We start from the raw sequence: 17,824 nt of genomic DNA on the forward strand, positions 1-17,824 counted from the left end.
AATTAATATACCAAACATCCAAATTCATATACATCAAATTCCACATCTAATTCATTTCCACATCCACTTTCATTTCCAATACATCAAATTCGACATCAAATTAAATTCCAATATATCAAATTCATTTCCACATCAAATTCAATTCCAATACATCTAATTACAATTCAAAATACATCAAATTGAAAAATACATCAATTACATCAAAATAGGAAGCCGTGTTCAAAAATCAACTTCAACTATTGTACCGCCTACCACTGTACTTGCACCTAGTCAAGTTGTACACCTCCTGGAACTCAGACTTTACTTCCTCAGGAATATTATTCCCACCCAATTGCAAACCTCTCTCTAAGAAGTAACTCATTTCATCGATGATATTGTTCTGTCGAAATAGGAATGCAAAAATATTTATTAATTATCGTTTTAAAAGAGCATAAACAAAACACAATTAGAAAATCGTAATACTCACAATTGGTGCACAAGTGGAAAGTGTCTATAGGGAGAAATGGATAGGAAGCTACTTAGGATTTACTAATCGAATGTGAGAATGGCTCACATACCACTCCATGTAGTTTGGATGACACTCCCATGGATAAGTACATATGGGTCCTCGACTATTGGGTTGGATCACGTGATTCTGCCATGACTCCCAATATACATGCCCAACAGTCTGGCTACAATCATGGTCGTCCAATTTGGTGTTGGAGGATTTGCGGGTATAAATTGCACATGACCTAACTAACGTACCTTGCAACAGTGTAAATCTCCACAATGTCAAAAAAGTATATCACTCCCTCAAAAAAGGTAATGTCATTGACTGGGTGTGTAGCTCTGACATTATTGTATGGACACCAATCAACCTTAAACAAAATAAAGTGTGTCATTAATCACATACTCCAATTATCAATTACTAAAAAAAAAATTGAAAAAAATTGAAAACTTATATTGAACGCCATCATATCATCAAGTATCACTCGATAATACTGCAATGCATGACATGTGTCATCATAGTGCAGAGCGGTAACTGTGTGTCTAAGCACACGCGACTCAGACACCTTATACTCCAAGTTTGGGATAATGGGAAGTACTCATAGATCCACGTCTAGATATATACACACACAGTTAACATTCTTATAAAAAAAATATAATTACCTACCATTAACATTAAAAAAAATCCGCAAAATACTTAAGTTTTACTTGTAGAAGAGTTAGGAAGCATGAAACACCTTTCACTTTCACACACGCGGCAGTCCCAAGTCCTCTATACAAAAAAGCCAAAATTACTGCACCTTACGCATTATCACTGATTTCACTGAATTTCAGCAACAACCTCAAATAATAAACAGGCACTCCAGTCCCAGACTTGTCGGTGAAGAGGGTACATCCAAAGAAAAATAGTAGATAAGCTCTTACAGCTCGTTATACCTCCGTCAAAGTCGACACCTTCCTCTTTGTCTTCATATCTTTATCATTATCGTGGACCTTCCCAGCAAACTGGCTCCGCATGAATTCTAGCCTTACCTTTGAAATGAACCGGTTCACTTCCATCTCCGCCTTAATTAGAGGCAGCGAGATACCCAGAGCACGATGTAGGAGATTCTCCGATTGTTTACGACTTAATTCCCTGTTCCCTCGCACTGCTCTACCTCTAATTGAGATGCCTAGGATTTGGGAGACATCATCCAAAGTCACAGTCATCTCCCCCTATGGGATATGGAAGGTGTTGGTCTCTGGATGCCACCTTTCCACAAACCTAGAGATCAACGGCGGATCATGATGGTTGTAATACCCAAATACGAGATCATAAAACCCAGTCCTCTTAAGCTCTCTTTCAAATCTGGGAGAGTTTTTGAACTCATTCCTGACAACCCATTGGCTTAACTTGGAATGATGCGGAATACACTTCAACACTCCGCGCTCTAGCTGAAACAACAAAGACTCAATAAGGAGAAGCAAAATGTTTTGTAAAGTGAAAGGAAAATCATGATACTAAGTCTGTGAGCTTTTCCTAAACGTCACAAGCCACATGTACCGCATAGTCATATAGAAGCTCTAACTCAGTAGGGCCACCACCATATACACGTCGTGTGTACTCCAAATCATCTTCGGATTTTCTCACATAATCTCCCACTAGAGGTGCTTCGACTTCCACCGGTGCTTCAATTTCTATCAATTCTTCCAAATCATCATCCTCCTCATCATCGTCATCCTCTTCATCACCCTCCTCATCACTAGATTATTCCCCATCATCTCCATCCTCACCTGAGTCATCCCCATAATTTTCAACTACACTCTTCCCATGATCCATTGCTACATTTACATTTACATCTAAATCTTTATCTACATCATCTAAATCTTTATCTACATTAATATCACCTTCACTCTCAGTATCTATATTGCTCGAAACAACTTTTTTGTGGTCCCCTCTACGCACTGAGGCCGAGGTGCCCGCTCCCCTTTTTCTTTTCTTCTCTCCTTCTACATCACCTATATTAGTAGGATCAACATCATCTGCTTTTCTATCGCCTCTACGGATTGAGGCCGATGTTTTTGACCCCCTATCTCTCTTCTTCTTAGGCTCAGGCTCGTCACCGTGAGTCAAAGAGGAACCGCCACCACCAAACAACTTCTGTACACCCTTGAATGTAGATTTAGCTACATTCTTGACATTCTTTGATTGAGGACCCATTGCTGCAAAGAAAAATAAAATAAGTATTAGTAACTATAATAAGTTTAATCAAATCTAAATAATATTCTGATTTTTAACACTACTATTATAGTTCCAAAACTTCTAAACTTCCAAAAATTTCAACAAGGATTACTTCGCAACGAAACAAATGCCATAATTGGTAATGAAATCGAACTAAAACTAACCAACAAAACTAATCAAACAAATGCTATAATTGGTAATGGAATCGAACCCATTGCTACAATGAAACAAACTTCCACTATGATTATTAAAAGAAAAATCAAACACCATTAAATTCAAACAATTTCCAATAGATAATGGAATCGAACTAAAACTAACCAACAAACTCTGGTATTACACCAGACATTGCATTACTACTCAAATTAAGCTTCTATATACTTTTTATATATTTCCAGCTAAATTACAATGTTTTCTACATTTCGAGCTAAATTACAATTTTTTCGACATTACAAGTGCCACAAAATACAAACACTCTAAGACGGACAGTTGAATAACACAAACACTACAAACACTACAAACACTCAACTTTATTTCTAACTGATTTCAACATTCAATGCAATCTTGGGTTTTCACATTATAAATGAAATTGAATAAAATGAATATAATATATAGAAAACAAACATGTAGTATTTGGTATTTGATGAGAGCACAAGAGAGAAAACGAGTGTTGCCCAAACTCAAATTAAATGAGAGCATACGAGTGTTTTTAATAATGCCGCTTTCTTAACAATGGTTCACTTTCTTAACAACAATGGTGGTTGCCCAAACTCGAATTAAAACAGTGAGAAAATGTTTTGGGTTTTTGGGTTTTGGTTTTTTTGGTGAGTACGCGAGAGAGATGATACCGGTTGAAAAGGTTGTTCTCGGTTATTGATAGGAAATTAACCGGCCTAAATAAACAAGCTAATTAAATCTTATTTTATTTATACTAATACTTGCAAGCGCACAAGGTCTATCGTAATAGGTGTGCAAGAACGAGGTCGATCCCACAGAGATTGCTGTTTAGGGACAATTGAAAACTAAAATATTACTTATCTTAATTCGAACAATGTTGTTTTATAGAAATTTGGAATTACTATTATCTAAATCTATTTAATTTAACTACGGTCTAAAAAATGAATAAACTAAATAATGGGATTCTGCTAAGTGGAGAGAATTCTAAGACTATCGAATCCACCTTAAATCTCCGTAGACACTATCGACTTAACCTTTGGTATTATAGTTATATATTTCTGAGTAGCAATCGATGACAATCGATTGCTTTCTCGATGATATTATCGTTACAATTCTTTTTATACTTTCTTCGCAAAATTACCTTCTTACTCAGCTAAATATTAAACCCAAAGTATTATTTGTCTTCTTACAGCACAAACAATTAAACGGTTTAATACTAACAGTTATACCAAGCTTGATTAACAATCACCTATTCGAACTACCGAAAATGCATCACAAAATCGGTGAAAGAAATACTAGATAAATTAATCACGAGTTCAAAGAAGAATTTAATCATTTAATAACAATTCAAGAATACCAAAAATCAAATCTCTAACATCCACATCGATCTAAAGTTTCATCTACGCCCTAGAAATAATTTAGTTACACATGGAAAATAAAACAGTAAAAACAGAAGAAAATAAATCCATGGATAAAACCGATATTGAACTGTAGCGAGTCTGTCTTTGTCCACTTCGTCTGTTCCAATCCCTCCAGCTCTACGTACCCCTTATGTTCTCAATTTTCCAGCTTATATAGTCTCTCCCCTTCTTCCTTTTGGGTCGCCGAAAAAGTTATTGAAGTTTTTGGTTTCAATTTGGAAAGGTTCTGTTTCATGGAGATTCGTAACCGAGAGATTCGGTACGAATTATGATTGGAAAAGGGCGTTTTCTCTTTCTGTTCGTGAGATGGAGAAGGAAAGAAAGGTCTGATTCGGTGCATCTCTGGTGGACAGTGAGCGGTATGGCATTTGGTTAATGGGTGTGGGCTTTGTTATTAGTTGGGCTTTGGTATTTGGCCTTTGGTCACTTTGGTGCACTAAGCTCATGGGTCATTTACCTTTTATTCCTTTGTTGCTTAGTTGGGCCCAAAATAACAAAGGCCCAAACCAATAATTCAAGCTGTCTGATGCAATCCAACATATTCTCAACACTATCTGGCACCTCCACTGAACTCAATAACCAATCTTGCGCCAACCAAACCAGGAACTTACGGATCTCATCAGTTTCGACACGTTTAATCGAGTTAACTCCAATTCCTGCAAAATCACTAAAAACATACCACTAAATCAAACAAATAAAGTAAATGGGCTAACTGATATAAAATTGGGCGTGGATAATGTAATATTTATGCGCTTATCAAATACCTCCAAACTTACATTTTGCTAGTCCTCGAGCAAAACTAAAATTAAACTAATAACAAAAATAAAAAATTCTTACTCACTTTCATAGGAATCATGATTACACTCAGCATGTGCAACAAGCCTTTTAAACCACTAGGTTACCCCTAGTGGACGAGTTTAGTCTCGTGAGAGTTTTCAGAGAAGATACTCACAAACTTCATCTATACTATAATGACTAAAAAATAACAGTAATGTTTCCTTAATTTATCTCAGATATTCATACTTCTCACTAGCAAGGAATTAAGAATACTCATTTTAAAACCTAAGTTAATACATGCATAATAATCAAATCATCTAAAAATAAGCATACATGCAATGAACAATACTATGAAATGCAATGGCAGATCCGTTTATGAAACTTTTGGAATAGCGTCCCTAAGTAGGTCCTCACAAATGTGTCAAGACAAAAATACGTTGATTTTTCCACTCAGGTTTCGCTCACTCCAGTGTGCAGTGGGCACACTTTTCCTCTCAATCTCAATGATGTCCAAAGGAGCCGAGATCTATCAAACACATCTGCCACTTACTATCACACCAACCTATTCCTAATTGAGCTAAAAGTATTTATTAGGTGTTATGTATGGTTTAGGTGATAGTTTAAGAATAAATGGAATGGATAAACAAAATAGACAAGTCTGAGACAATAAGGTCTTAAAATTATGTAACTAGAGAAAGTCCTGTTCTTACTTTTGCTTCCATCCTTAGCCCTTTTGTTTTGGCTTTTGACTCTTTTGATTATGTTTTTGGAGTTCTAACTTTTTATTTTCTTATTTGGAAATTTTCTTTTCTTTTCTATTTCTTTTGAAGCAACTAACCAATATTTGTTTTTGCACAGGTTTTTCTCGTTTCTTCTCTTCATTTCATCATATTTCTCAAACTTATCAAATGGGTAGACTATTTTTATTTTTATTTTGTTTTTATAAAGGGTAAAGAATGTGTGGTTTATGAAAAAGCTAATGAAAGGCTCAGTGGGGCGACTAGCGGAAACAATATTCTTTAGATTTGAATTTCTGGCTATATCGATCCAAAGATGGCCTAAAATCTCTTTTAGGATGTGGTATGGTGATCAAGCAAGTGGACGTGTGTTTTCTCTACTCGGAATTAACTTCTCGCTTGTGTCATCACTCAAATATTAACCTGTATGAGGCTTTTAGGCTAGATTCTCACAAGATATGTAAAATTAAGCACTCTAACCTAGGTCTCAGAAAAGTACTGTCAACTACACTCATGATGCTCATGCAAGACATTTATGAAAAGATGCAGAGACTATTACCTATATATTAACTTAAGTTTCTAATAACTACTCTTAATTCTAATGCTAACTGAGATTTCTAGACTATAATCATCATAGAAAAGGAAACAATACCATTACCCCTAAGTGCATAGTATACATAAGTTTTATTTTTTGCTAAACAAAACAGTTTGTTCCCACCCCCAAACTTATTTTAGACATTGTCCTCAATGTTGACAGATATGCTCAATTCCAAAAATTAATAATATGGACAAGTAAAAGAATAAGGAAAGAATTTACCAATAGCTCCATAAACGAAAAATAAAGCTCGAGTCACCTGTAGAAATTAGTACCTCACTAAAGATATAACATTGATAAAATAGAAATGGAACCAATTTACTACGAAGACTAACCTGTGGCACATATCTCATTCCATAGAGTTACACGTCTCCAAAAACACGGAGAAAAGGTGCTAAAGTGGAATGCATGAGATATGCGAAAAGTACACACGACTCAAAAATAAAAACATGGGTTGCCTCCCATAAGCGCTACAGTTAACGTCTCTAGCAGATGAATGCTTCACATAACTAATCAGTGCTATGTGGGCTTAGTTTCGAAATTCCCAATTGTTATGGGCATATTTATTGCTCCATCCTGTTCGTTGAACTCTTTTTGGTTGCCTACGCTAGGTTCGGCGGGGTTCGACCTGCCCGATCAAGTCACGGGATTCGGGGCAGCGCCCCAATTTTTTTATTTTATTTTTACAAGCCTGAGCACCCCACGCGCTCAGTTTTGCCTTGCATATGGCGCGACCCGCGCTCTAGCATAGACCAACTTACAGTACTTTGATATTAGCATAAAAAGCGAGCGTATGAGCTAGTTAAGTGGACCAAACCACCATTTGGGTTTGTCAAAATTAATGTTGATGGATCGGTGACTGAAGACTGTGCAGGATATGGCGGTATATTGAGAAACCATGAGGGGTCTCCTATACTCTTATACATGGGTAATGTTAAATTACGATCGGTGATTATCCAAGAGTTAAAAGGAATAGAGGCGGGTCTTCTGGGAGCTCTAAGTGTGAACTGTAATATGATTTTGGTTGAATCCGATTCTCTAAGTGCTGTCCAAGTGATAAACAGACAGGAGATAAGTCCTTGGTACTGCCTCGATACAGTGGAAGCCATCTGGAGGCTCATGAACCAGTTTGGTTTGGCTAGTGTGTCCCATGTGTATAGGGAAAAGAATAGAGCGGCAGATTTGCTGGCTAAGTCTAGTACTACTCGGGATAGAATTATAAATCCAGGAGTTACTTTTGTTAGTGTGCCTCCACTTACGTATGAGCTTAATGTAATAGTGGAGGAAGATGTTATTGGTAAGTTGTACCTAAGAGTTTGATCAATACAGGTTGGGGTCTGCCTAACCCCTCATAAATGTTTCAAAAAAAAAAAAAACTTATAGTACTTTGTATGGGTGCTTTCGATTTTTTGTCTTCAGATAAGTGACCAGCGCCTCAAGCCTTAACCAACTTACTGATGATCTTGTTAGGGAGGGGTGCGCTCAGTTTTTGTCTTGCATAGGTGGCGGACTGATATATGCTTGTTTACTACTACTTAGAGGTTTGAACTCTCTAAATTGATGCAAAAGCACTCAAAGTTCCTTACTCACGATCTTCGTTTCGTAGAGTTGGAATAAGGATTCGAACTAACCTAAAGTTTAGAACAACTACAAATTGGATGTTACAATAAAGGGAACTAAGGAGTAAGGTTATAATATTAATGCTAGGTTTTCCTTCCTACACAAACATTAAGAAAGACATTAAAATTTGAAAACATGCACTTAATACCAAAATAGAGATTTGAAAGAAAAGGTGGAGAGTTAATCATCCTCATGTGAAACTATCATTAGTTGTTGATTTGAAAAAGGTTATTTGATCCTTCCTAGACTCATAGACAAGCCCCTAATGGAAGAAAAGATTTGATCCCTAGCATGTATGGCTCACTTAAGAGCTCACATATGCTAGTAAGTGGAACTAAGCAATGACTTATCTCTAAGCTCATTGCTTTGATTCCTAACTAGACACTACACCAACTATCATTTTGGGATAGGGTGTAGAGCTAGTTGTTCTTCCTAACAACCTACCAAACCAACAAAAATTGATTTACCCTCACATGAGTTGGATTAACTCCCCAAAAGGGAAGTTAGCTCATGATCCTTGGGACAAGGATTTATAAACTAAAAAAAAAAAGAGATAGAGAAAGGAAGAAGATAAACAATCAAACTCATCGATATATTTATTTTCTAGAAGAAAACAAGTGTTTCCTCCATTAAAACTATTACAAGCTTCTTACAAAAACTAAAAACTAACTTATAATTTTTTTCACTAAGGAACTAAAATAATGCTATGTGAGGAAAATAAGTCAAGGGAGTAAATGGAGTGTCCCCCACTCTAATTTCTTCTCCATTTGAGAGAAATCTCATTTCCTCCCACGTGAATCATCAAACCACATTAATTCATTTTTATCCACCACATTAAAACAAAGTGACACCTTGCCTTTTTTTCACTATTAACACCTAATCTAATTTATTACATGCAAGGTGTCAACTTTGCACCAATAATTTGTTATTTTTGTCTTGACATGCTCCATGATTGATGACTCATCCAATCTTGTGGCCCCAAGAGTGGGCCTATAATGCGATCGATGGCGGTCCGGTATTTTGGGCGCTTTTACAACTTCCCGCCTATGCGTAGAGAGTTCATCGCCTTGATTGTCCGAAGCTCTCTTGTCGATTCGAGTCCCGGGTTCGAGAGGTAGGAGCTTTGGAAGTTTGATGCTTCGCGGATTGGGAGAATTCATATATACTGCGTTTCCCGTGCTTTATTGTAGAAGTTTAACCAATATTTCCATGTTTTCTTTGCACCAAAGCAAAAGTATGAAAACATATTTCTTTCATGATTATTAAACACATAATTAACCAAATTTATATGTCTCAATGGGGTTTCATAATACACTTTTGGGTGCTTATCAGCGACCCACGCCCATGCCTATTTCAGTAATTTTTTTTTTTTTTTTTTTTAGAGAAAAATCCATTGCCGTTTCCTGCTCTCGACCCTTAATTTTGGCTAAGTAAGACGCCAACAACACTTAAAAAGAAATGAAAAGCAATAAAACATACATGATACTCAATCAGTCATGATAAATAGGATCAAGAAGACTTACCTCTTCCATATCCTACCCGGCCAAACCATCAAGGTATGGTTTCAAACATTGACCATTTATCTTAAACACATGACCATCCGTAGGATCTTCTATCTCAACAGCACCATGAGGAAAAACAGTTTTAACAATGAAAGGACTAGTCCACCTAGAACGTAACTTACCGGGAAAAAGCATAAACGAGAATTATATAGCAAGACTTTTTTATTAGGTTCAAAAGACTTTCGAAGAATAGATTTATCATGAAAAATCTTAATCCGCTTTTTGTAAATCTTGGCATTCTCATATGCCTCATTCCTTAACTTAGCTAACTCATTCAGCTGAAGTTTGCGTTGTGAACCAGCCTTACGCATATCAAAGTTAAGCGTTTTAATGGCCCAAAAAGCACGATGTTCCAATTCTACAGGCAAATGACATGCCTTTCCAAACACAAGACTATAAGGAGACATACCAATAGGAGTCTTATAAGCAGTTCTATAAGCCCAAAGAGAATCATTAAGATGTTGAGACCAATCCTTACGGTCAGGTCGTACAGTCTTTTCTAAAATCCGCTTAATTTCCCTATTCGATACTTCAACTTGGCCACTAGTTTGAGGATGGTATGGGGTAGCAAGCTTATGAGTAATAGAGTATTTTTTCATTAAAGATTCAAATGCTCGGTGTGTAAAATGAGTACCATTATCACTTATAATCGCACGAGGAGTACCAAAACGAGAAAATATATTATATTTTAAAAAGTTAACTATGACTTTATGATCATTTGTTTTACATGGCACCGCCTTAACCCACTTAGAAACATAGTCTACGGCAACAAAGATATAAAGATAACCAAAGGAAGGAGGAAAAGGACCCATGAAGTCTATACCCCATACATAAAAAAACTCCATAACTAAAATAGGGGAAAGAGGCATCATGTTCCTATGGGAAATATTACCTGTACGCTGACATCTATCACAACTCAAACAAAACTCATGTGCATCCCTAAACAGAGTAGGCCAATAAAAATCACACTGCAAAACCTTCGCAGCTGTCTTTTTAGGACCAAAGTGACCACCACATGCATGGTCATGGAAAAAAGAGAGAATACTATGAAACTCACTCTCAAGGACACATCTCCTAACAATCTGATCAGGGCATGACTTAAACAAGTATGGATCATCCCAGAAAAAATTCCTAACCTCAGCAAGAAACTTAGATTTATCCTGTTGTCTCCAATGAGAGGGAAACTGTTTCGTTATAAGATAATTAACAATATCCGGATACCAAGGCGACTGGGATGTAAAAAAAAATTGCTCATCGGGAAAGATTCATTCACAGGCAAAATATCAGTAAAAGATTCTACTATAAGTCTAGACGAGTGGTCAGCTACCACATTCTCCGTACCCTTCTTATCCTTAATCTCTATATCAAACTCTTACAACAAGAGTACCCAGCAAATCAAACGCGCTTTAGCATCCTTCTTAGTAAGGAGATACTTCAAAGCTGAATGATCAGTAAACACGACAACCTTAGACCCTATGAGGTAAGACCTAAATTTGTCGAAAGCAAAAACAACAATTGACAACTTTTTCTCAGTTGTAGTGTAGTTCATCTATGCATCATTAAGAGTTCGACTAGCATAATAAATAACATGGGGCAACTTGTCAAACCATTGACCTAAAATAGGCCCAACTGCATAGTCAGACGCATCACACATTAACTCAAAAGGCTCACTCTAATCAGGCAGCTGTATGATAGGAGCGGTAGTTAATAAATGCTTAAGCTTCTCAAAAGCTTTCAAACAATCATCATCAAAGACAAAAGCGACGTCCTTACCAAGTAAATTGCATAAGGGACGAGAAATCTTACTAATGTCTTTAATGAAACGCCTATAAAATCCAGCATGACCTAAGAATGACCTAATATCTTTCTGATCTTAGGTGGTGGAAGACTAATTTAAATGACATCAACCTTGGCCTTATCGACCTCAATTCCTTTACTAGAAATAATATTACCAAGAAACAATACCTGTTGAACCATAAAATGACACTTCTCCCAATTCAACACAAGATTCTTCTCGTTACACCTAATTAACATTAATTTAAATGGTGCAAACCCTCATCAAAAAAGAATCCCCAAACACCGAGAAGTCATCCATAAACACCTCAAGAAACCTTTCTACCATGTCGAGAGAAAATACTAAGCATGCATCATTTGGAAGGTACCATGTGCATTACATAACCTAAAAGGTATATGACGGTAGGCAAAAGTTCAAAAGGACAAGTAAAAGTAGTTTTTTCTTGATCCTCAGGTGTAATACATATTTGGTAATAACCGGAATAACCATCAAGAAAACAATAGTACTTATGACCGGCTAACCTCTCGAGCATCTGGTCAATAAAAGGAAGGGGAAAATGATCTTTCCTAGTGGCCAAATTCAACTTATGATAGTCAATGCAAAAATGCCACCCAGTAGTCATACGGGTGGGCACTAACTCGCCCTTGAATTCTCAACCACCGTAAGCCCGGACTTTTAGGGACAACTGAACATAACTCACCCATTTACTATCGGAGATTGGATAAATGATACCCGCATCTAACAACTTGAGAACCTCGGCTCTCACTACCTCTTTCATGTTAGGATTAAGCCGTCTCTGAAACTCACGGGTTAGTTTAACATCCTTCTCAAGATGAATATGATGCATACAATCAGTTGGGCTTATACCATTAATATCAGCAATATTCCACCCTAAAGTTGCTCTATGCTCTTTAAGAACCTTAATCAATTTACCCTCTTGTTCACTATCAAGATTAGAAGCAATAATAACCGATAAAGAATCATCAGGTCCCAGAAAAACATACTTAAAAGTATCAGGTAATGGTTTTAACTCTAGCTTAGGAGGACTCTCTATAGAAGAGACTGGGATAGACTCAAAAATGGAGTTAGAGGCTCTATTATGGCTCTCCATGTATCAGTTTCTAAAATTGGGGTTGCATCAAGCAACGCATTAACTTCACAAATGACATCATCTACATCACAACCACTACCGTAATTAGTTAAGCAAAGACTCAAGAGGTCATCGAATAACTCTCCAAGAAAGTCTCGTGAACTATACTATCAATAAGATTAACATCCTAAAAATCATCAGGTTCAGGAGGTTCTTGACCCACATTAAACACATTAAGTTCTGTAGTCATATTATCAAAAGAAAGCTTTAACACTCCATTACGACAGTTAATAATAACATTAGAAGTGGCTAAAAAGAGACGACCTAAAATGACCGGAATATGGTGTTTAAGATCTTGAACAGGTTGTGTATCTAGAACAACAAAATCAACAGGGAAATAAAATTTATCAACCTGAATCAAAACATCCTCAACAACACCACGCGGAATCCTAATAGACCTATCTGCCAATTGAAGAGTAATTGGTATAGGTTTCAACTTACCAAGACCAAGCTGTAAATAAACTGAATAAGGCAACAAATTAACGCTAGCTCCTAAATCAAGTAATGCCTTCTCAATCATATGATCACCAATAACACAAGAAATAGTAGGGCATCTTGGATCTCTAAACTTAGGTGGGGTTCGGTTTTGGATAATAGAACTCACTTGCTCTAGTTAGGAAAGCGTTCTTGTGCACATTCAACTTACATTTTTCTGTACATAAATCTTTAAAAAACTTGGCATAGGAAGGAACTTGTTTTATATCATCAAGTAACAGAATATTTATTTGAACCTGTTTAAACATCTCCATTATTTCATTAAGATTAGAACCTTTCTTAGCCTGAATCAAACATTGGGGAAAAGGAGCTTTAGGTATATAAGATGGCACAGAGTTAGTCTCCACAGCAGTAGGAGGTTCTACACCCTTCCTAGAAGTATTATGACTATTAGATTAACTCACCTCACTCTCCTCCTGCTCACACTCTATAGGATCAGATCTGACCTCAGCGTCCTTAGACATCTCAACCCTATTATCAACATGTTTTCCACTCCTAAGAACAGTGATAGCCTTGGCTTTGCTCTTGGTGAGCATGGTTTAAGTTAGAACTTATTTCCACCTGACTCCTCAGATTATGGTTGACTAGGAAACCTACCCTTGTCCCTTTTATTCAAAGTATTAGCAATTTGACCTATGGTGATTTCAATCTTCCTAATGGCTTGAGTATTATCCTGAGTAGCTGTTTGATTGGCTTGCATAAACTGTTGCGTTGTGTCCTGGAATTTCATGGTGTTTTGTGTTAATTGAGCAATGGCCTCTTCTATAGGTGAAAATTTAGGTGGTTGAGGTGCATACTGTGGTGCTGGGTTTGAGTTACCCACGGGGCCTCCCTGATGTATACCCTTAGACCAAGACAAATTGGGATGGTTACGCCATCCAGGGTTATACGTGTTGGAATAAGGATTATTAATTGGCTTTTGGTACGAGTTAAAAGCATAGACTTGTGCATTTATGCCAGGGTAATTATCTATAATGTGATCAAGACTTTCACACAACAGACACCCAAGGACTTCAACATTGTTAACAGGAGCTAGAGAGTTTGCCTCTTTTTCTAGCTCGAGAGCTTCAACTCTTCTAATTAAAGTGGTCATCCTAGCGTTAAGTGTCAAATTCCTTGTCAACGTGGAACAAACCCTACGTGTAGTACTACTAGCCAGCCACCTTCTTAGGCTCACGACTAGTTTCCCATTCTTTGGACCTTCCTCGAGACTTCTTCTAAAAAGGTCCACGCTTCTTCTGATCTTATCACATAAATCCCCAGTACACATGGTCTCAATCATAGCCTTAGAATTAAAATTGAGACACTCATAGAGAATCTGCACTAGCCTACGGTTCTCTAGGCCATGGTTAGGACACTGCAAGAGCATGTCCTTAAACCTCTCCATCAGTTTGGCAAAAAGATGACAAGTCTTTTCTAAAAGCAGCGCTTTTTATGATTAGGGAAAAAGTTATTTAAAAACACAATGCATAACTTTTCCCATCCCGTTATGGAGTTCGATGGGAGAGTGTGAAACCAACTCTTGGCTTTTTCTTTAAGAGAAAATGGGAACAATTTTAATTTTATAACTTCGTCACTAAATTATTGAAGTTTAATAGTCCCACAAATATCCTCAAATTCTCTCACATGAAGATATGGATCTTCCTCCTCCGTTCCCCTAAACTTAGGAAGGAGCCCCAGCAGATTGGGCTTTAACTCAAAGTGATTAGCATTGGTTGGAGGGGGAACGATACAAGATGGTCGGGTTGTCCTAGTAGGATATATATATATTCCTTAATAGATCTAGGTACTTGGGCAACCATGTTATTGTTATTACCCTCCATGTCAGCAAAAATTGGTGTATTGCCAACAAAAGTTACGGGTACCTCTAACTCGGGATGCCTACTTCTCCTAAGGAGAGAGCGCGCTCAATCTCGGGGATCAAATGGTGCAACAGTGTGTGTTATCGGGACCGAAGTTACTACCATAAACTATTTCTAGAACCTAAGACTCTAATAAAAGATGTAGACGATTCACACACAAACAATACCAAACAAAAATTCCAACCCAGATTGAATTTTAAAGTTTGTTTAATATATATTTGCTCCTAAACCCAAATCACACGATTCCAGTTCTTTGCAAAAAGCACCGTCACGATCCACGCTGGCGTAAAAGGGTTTTCCTATTGAGCGGGCTAAAACCTGTCCTAATGCAAGATGCCTAAAGCTGGTCAATGTGGTTTAACCTTCCTAAATGCAAGAAACAATAAAACAATCACAACCCACAAAACAAACAAAATTCAACCCCACAAGGGAAAAAGACGTACCTCTGGCGTGAGCCTTCGAGGGCTACTTGCGACGCCGGGTGACGACAGCAAGCAACTTCACAAAGTCCACCACAAAGTCACGATGATCATCTTTGTAAGAAAAATTCTTTGCTTATTACCTTGAAAAAAATCAAAAGTAGATAATTTTAAACTAAGAAATAATAAAACTATAACTAAACTTAAACTACGAATTACGATAAATAAAACTTTAAAACTCAATTGTACTACAACAATCCCCGGCAGCGGGCAAAAACTTGATAGAAAATTAACCGGCCTAAATAAACAAGCTAATTAAATCCTATTTTATTTATTATAATACTCGCAAGCGCATGATGTCTATCGTAATAGGTGCGCAAGAACGAGGTTGATCCCATAGGAATTGCTGTTTAGAGACAATTGAAAACTAAAATATTACTTATCCTAATTCAAACAATATTGTTTTATAGAAATTTGGAATTACTATTATCTAAATCTATTTAATTTAGCTACGGTCTAAAAAATGAATAAACTAAATAATGGGATTCTGCTAAGTGGAGAGAATTCTAGGACTATCGAATCCACCTTAAATCTCTGTAGACACTATCGGCTTAACCTTTGGTATTATAGTTATATATTTCTGAGTAGCAATCGATGACAATCGATTGCTTTCTCGATGATATTATCGTTACAATTCCTTTTGTACTTTCTTTGCAAAATTACCTTCTTACTCAACTAAAGATTAAACCCAAAGTATTATTTGTCTTCTTACAGCACAAACAATTAAACAGTTTAATACTAACAGTTATACCAAGCTTGATTAACAATCACCTATTCAAACTACCGAAAATGCATCACAGAATCGGTGAAAGAAATACTAGATAAATTAATCACGAGTTCAAAGAAGAATTTAATCATTTAATAACAATTCAAGAATACCAAAAATCAAATCTCTAACATCCACATCGATCTAAAGTTTCATCTACGCCCTAGAAATAGTTTAGTTACACATGGAAAATAAAACAGTAAAAACAGAAGAAAATAAATCCATGGATAAAACCGATATTGAACTGTAGCGAGTCTGTCTTTGTCCACTTCGTCTGTTCCAATCCCTCCAGCTCTACGTACCCCTTATGTTCTCAATTTTCCAGCTTATATAGTCTCTCCCCTTCTTCCTTTTGGGTCGCCGAAAAAGTTATTGAAGTTTTTGGTTTCAATTTGGAAAGGTTCTGTTTCATGGAGATTAGTAACCGAGAGATTCGGTACGAATTATGATTGGAAAAGGGCGTTTTCTTTTCTGTTCGTGAGATGGAGAAGGAAAGAAAGGTCTGATTTGGTGCATCTCAGGTGGACAGTGAGCGGTATGGTATTTGGTTAGTGGGTGTGGGCTTTGCTATTAGTTAGGTTTTGGTATTTGGCCTTTGGTCACTTTGGTGCACTAAGCTCATGGGTCATTTACCTTTTATTCCTTTGTTGCTTAGTTAGGCCCAAAATAACAAAGGCCCAAACCAATAATTCAAGCTGTCTGATGCAATCCAACATATTCTCAATACTATCCGGCACCTCCACTGAACTCAATAACCAATCTTGCGCCAACCAAACCAGGAACTTACGGATCTCATCAGTTTCGACACGTTTAATCGAGTTATCTCCAATTCCTGCAAAATCACTAAAAACGTACTACTAAATCAAACAAATAAAGTAAATGGGCTAACTGATATAAAATTGGGCGTGGATAATGTAATATTTATGCGCTTATCAAATACCTCCAAACTTACATTTTGCTAGTCCTCGAGCAAAACTAAAATTAAACTAATAACAAAAATAAAAAATTCTTACTCACTTTCATAGGAATCATGATTACACTCAGCATGTGCAACAAGCCTTTTAAACCACTAGGTTACCCCTAGTGGACGAGTTTAGTCTGGTGAGAGTTTTCAAAGAAGATACTCACAAACTTCATCTATACTATAATTATTAAGAAATAACAGTAATGTTTCCTTAATTTATCTCAGATATTCATACTTCTCACTAGCAAGGAATTAAGAATACTCATTTTAAAACCTAAGTTAATACATGCATAATAATCAAATCATCTAAAAATAAGCATACATGCAATGAACAATACTATGGCGGGTTGGGTCGGGTTGATGCATAACCCGAGCCAACCCGAGTTTCAAATGTTTAAACCCGAGCCCGGGACCAAGCCCTAGTGGGTCCTTAAATTTTCATCCCAAACCCTAGCCCGACCAATTCGGGTTAGGTCGGGTTAGTCAAACTTCTCGGGGTTTTTTGGAATTATGAGATAAAAAACACTAAAATTGAAATTTTCTAATGAAATCAAAGAGGTTTGGTTATTTGAAAAGGAAACTAACCTTATTGATTATATTATTTTATCTAAAATAGAGATTCTCAACCTTATTTATAAAAGTAGAATGATTGAAAGATATACGTACATATATGCACATGGCCTCAGGTTTTTTGGATTTTTGATATTCTAACCCGAGCCC

General features: G+C 36.7%; 1 long non-coding RNA gene and 1 pseudogene across 3 annotated transcripts; both read right to left on the bottom strand.

The window, feature by feature from the left end:
• Positions 1 to 4,161: 4,161 nt before the first annotated feature.
• LOC147489011 (uncharacterized) lies at positions 4,162 to 16,659 on the bottom strand. 3 transcript variants are annotated; one of them, XR_015201015.1, is made up of 3 exons: positions 16,375 to 16,659; positions 15,339 to 15,457; positions 4,162 to 4,958 (listed from the first exon to the last, which is right to left on the bottom strand). It is a non-coding gene; the product is annotated as an uncharacterized LOC147489011 (long non-coding RNA). The 3 variants fall into 3 exon arrangements; XR_015201016.1 differs by having other exon boundaries at positions 4,162 to 4,969; XR_015201017.1 differs by lacking the exon at positions 4,162 to 4,958 and adding an exon at positions 8,603 to 9,247.
• On the bottom strand, positions 12,600 to 13,569 carry LOC147489012 (uncharacterized; annotated as a pseudogene).
• Positions 16,660 to 17,824: the final 1,165 nt, after the last annotated feature.

Source organism: Coptis chinensis, chromosome 7, assembly GCF_015680905.1.
Source record: "Coptis chinensis isolate HL-2020 chromosome 7, ASM1568090v1, whole genome shotgun sequence".
NCBI lineage: Eukaryota > Viridiplantae > Streptophyta > Magnoliopsida > Ranunculales > Ranunculaceae > Coptis > Coptis chinensis.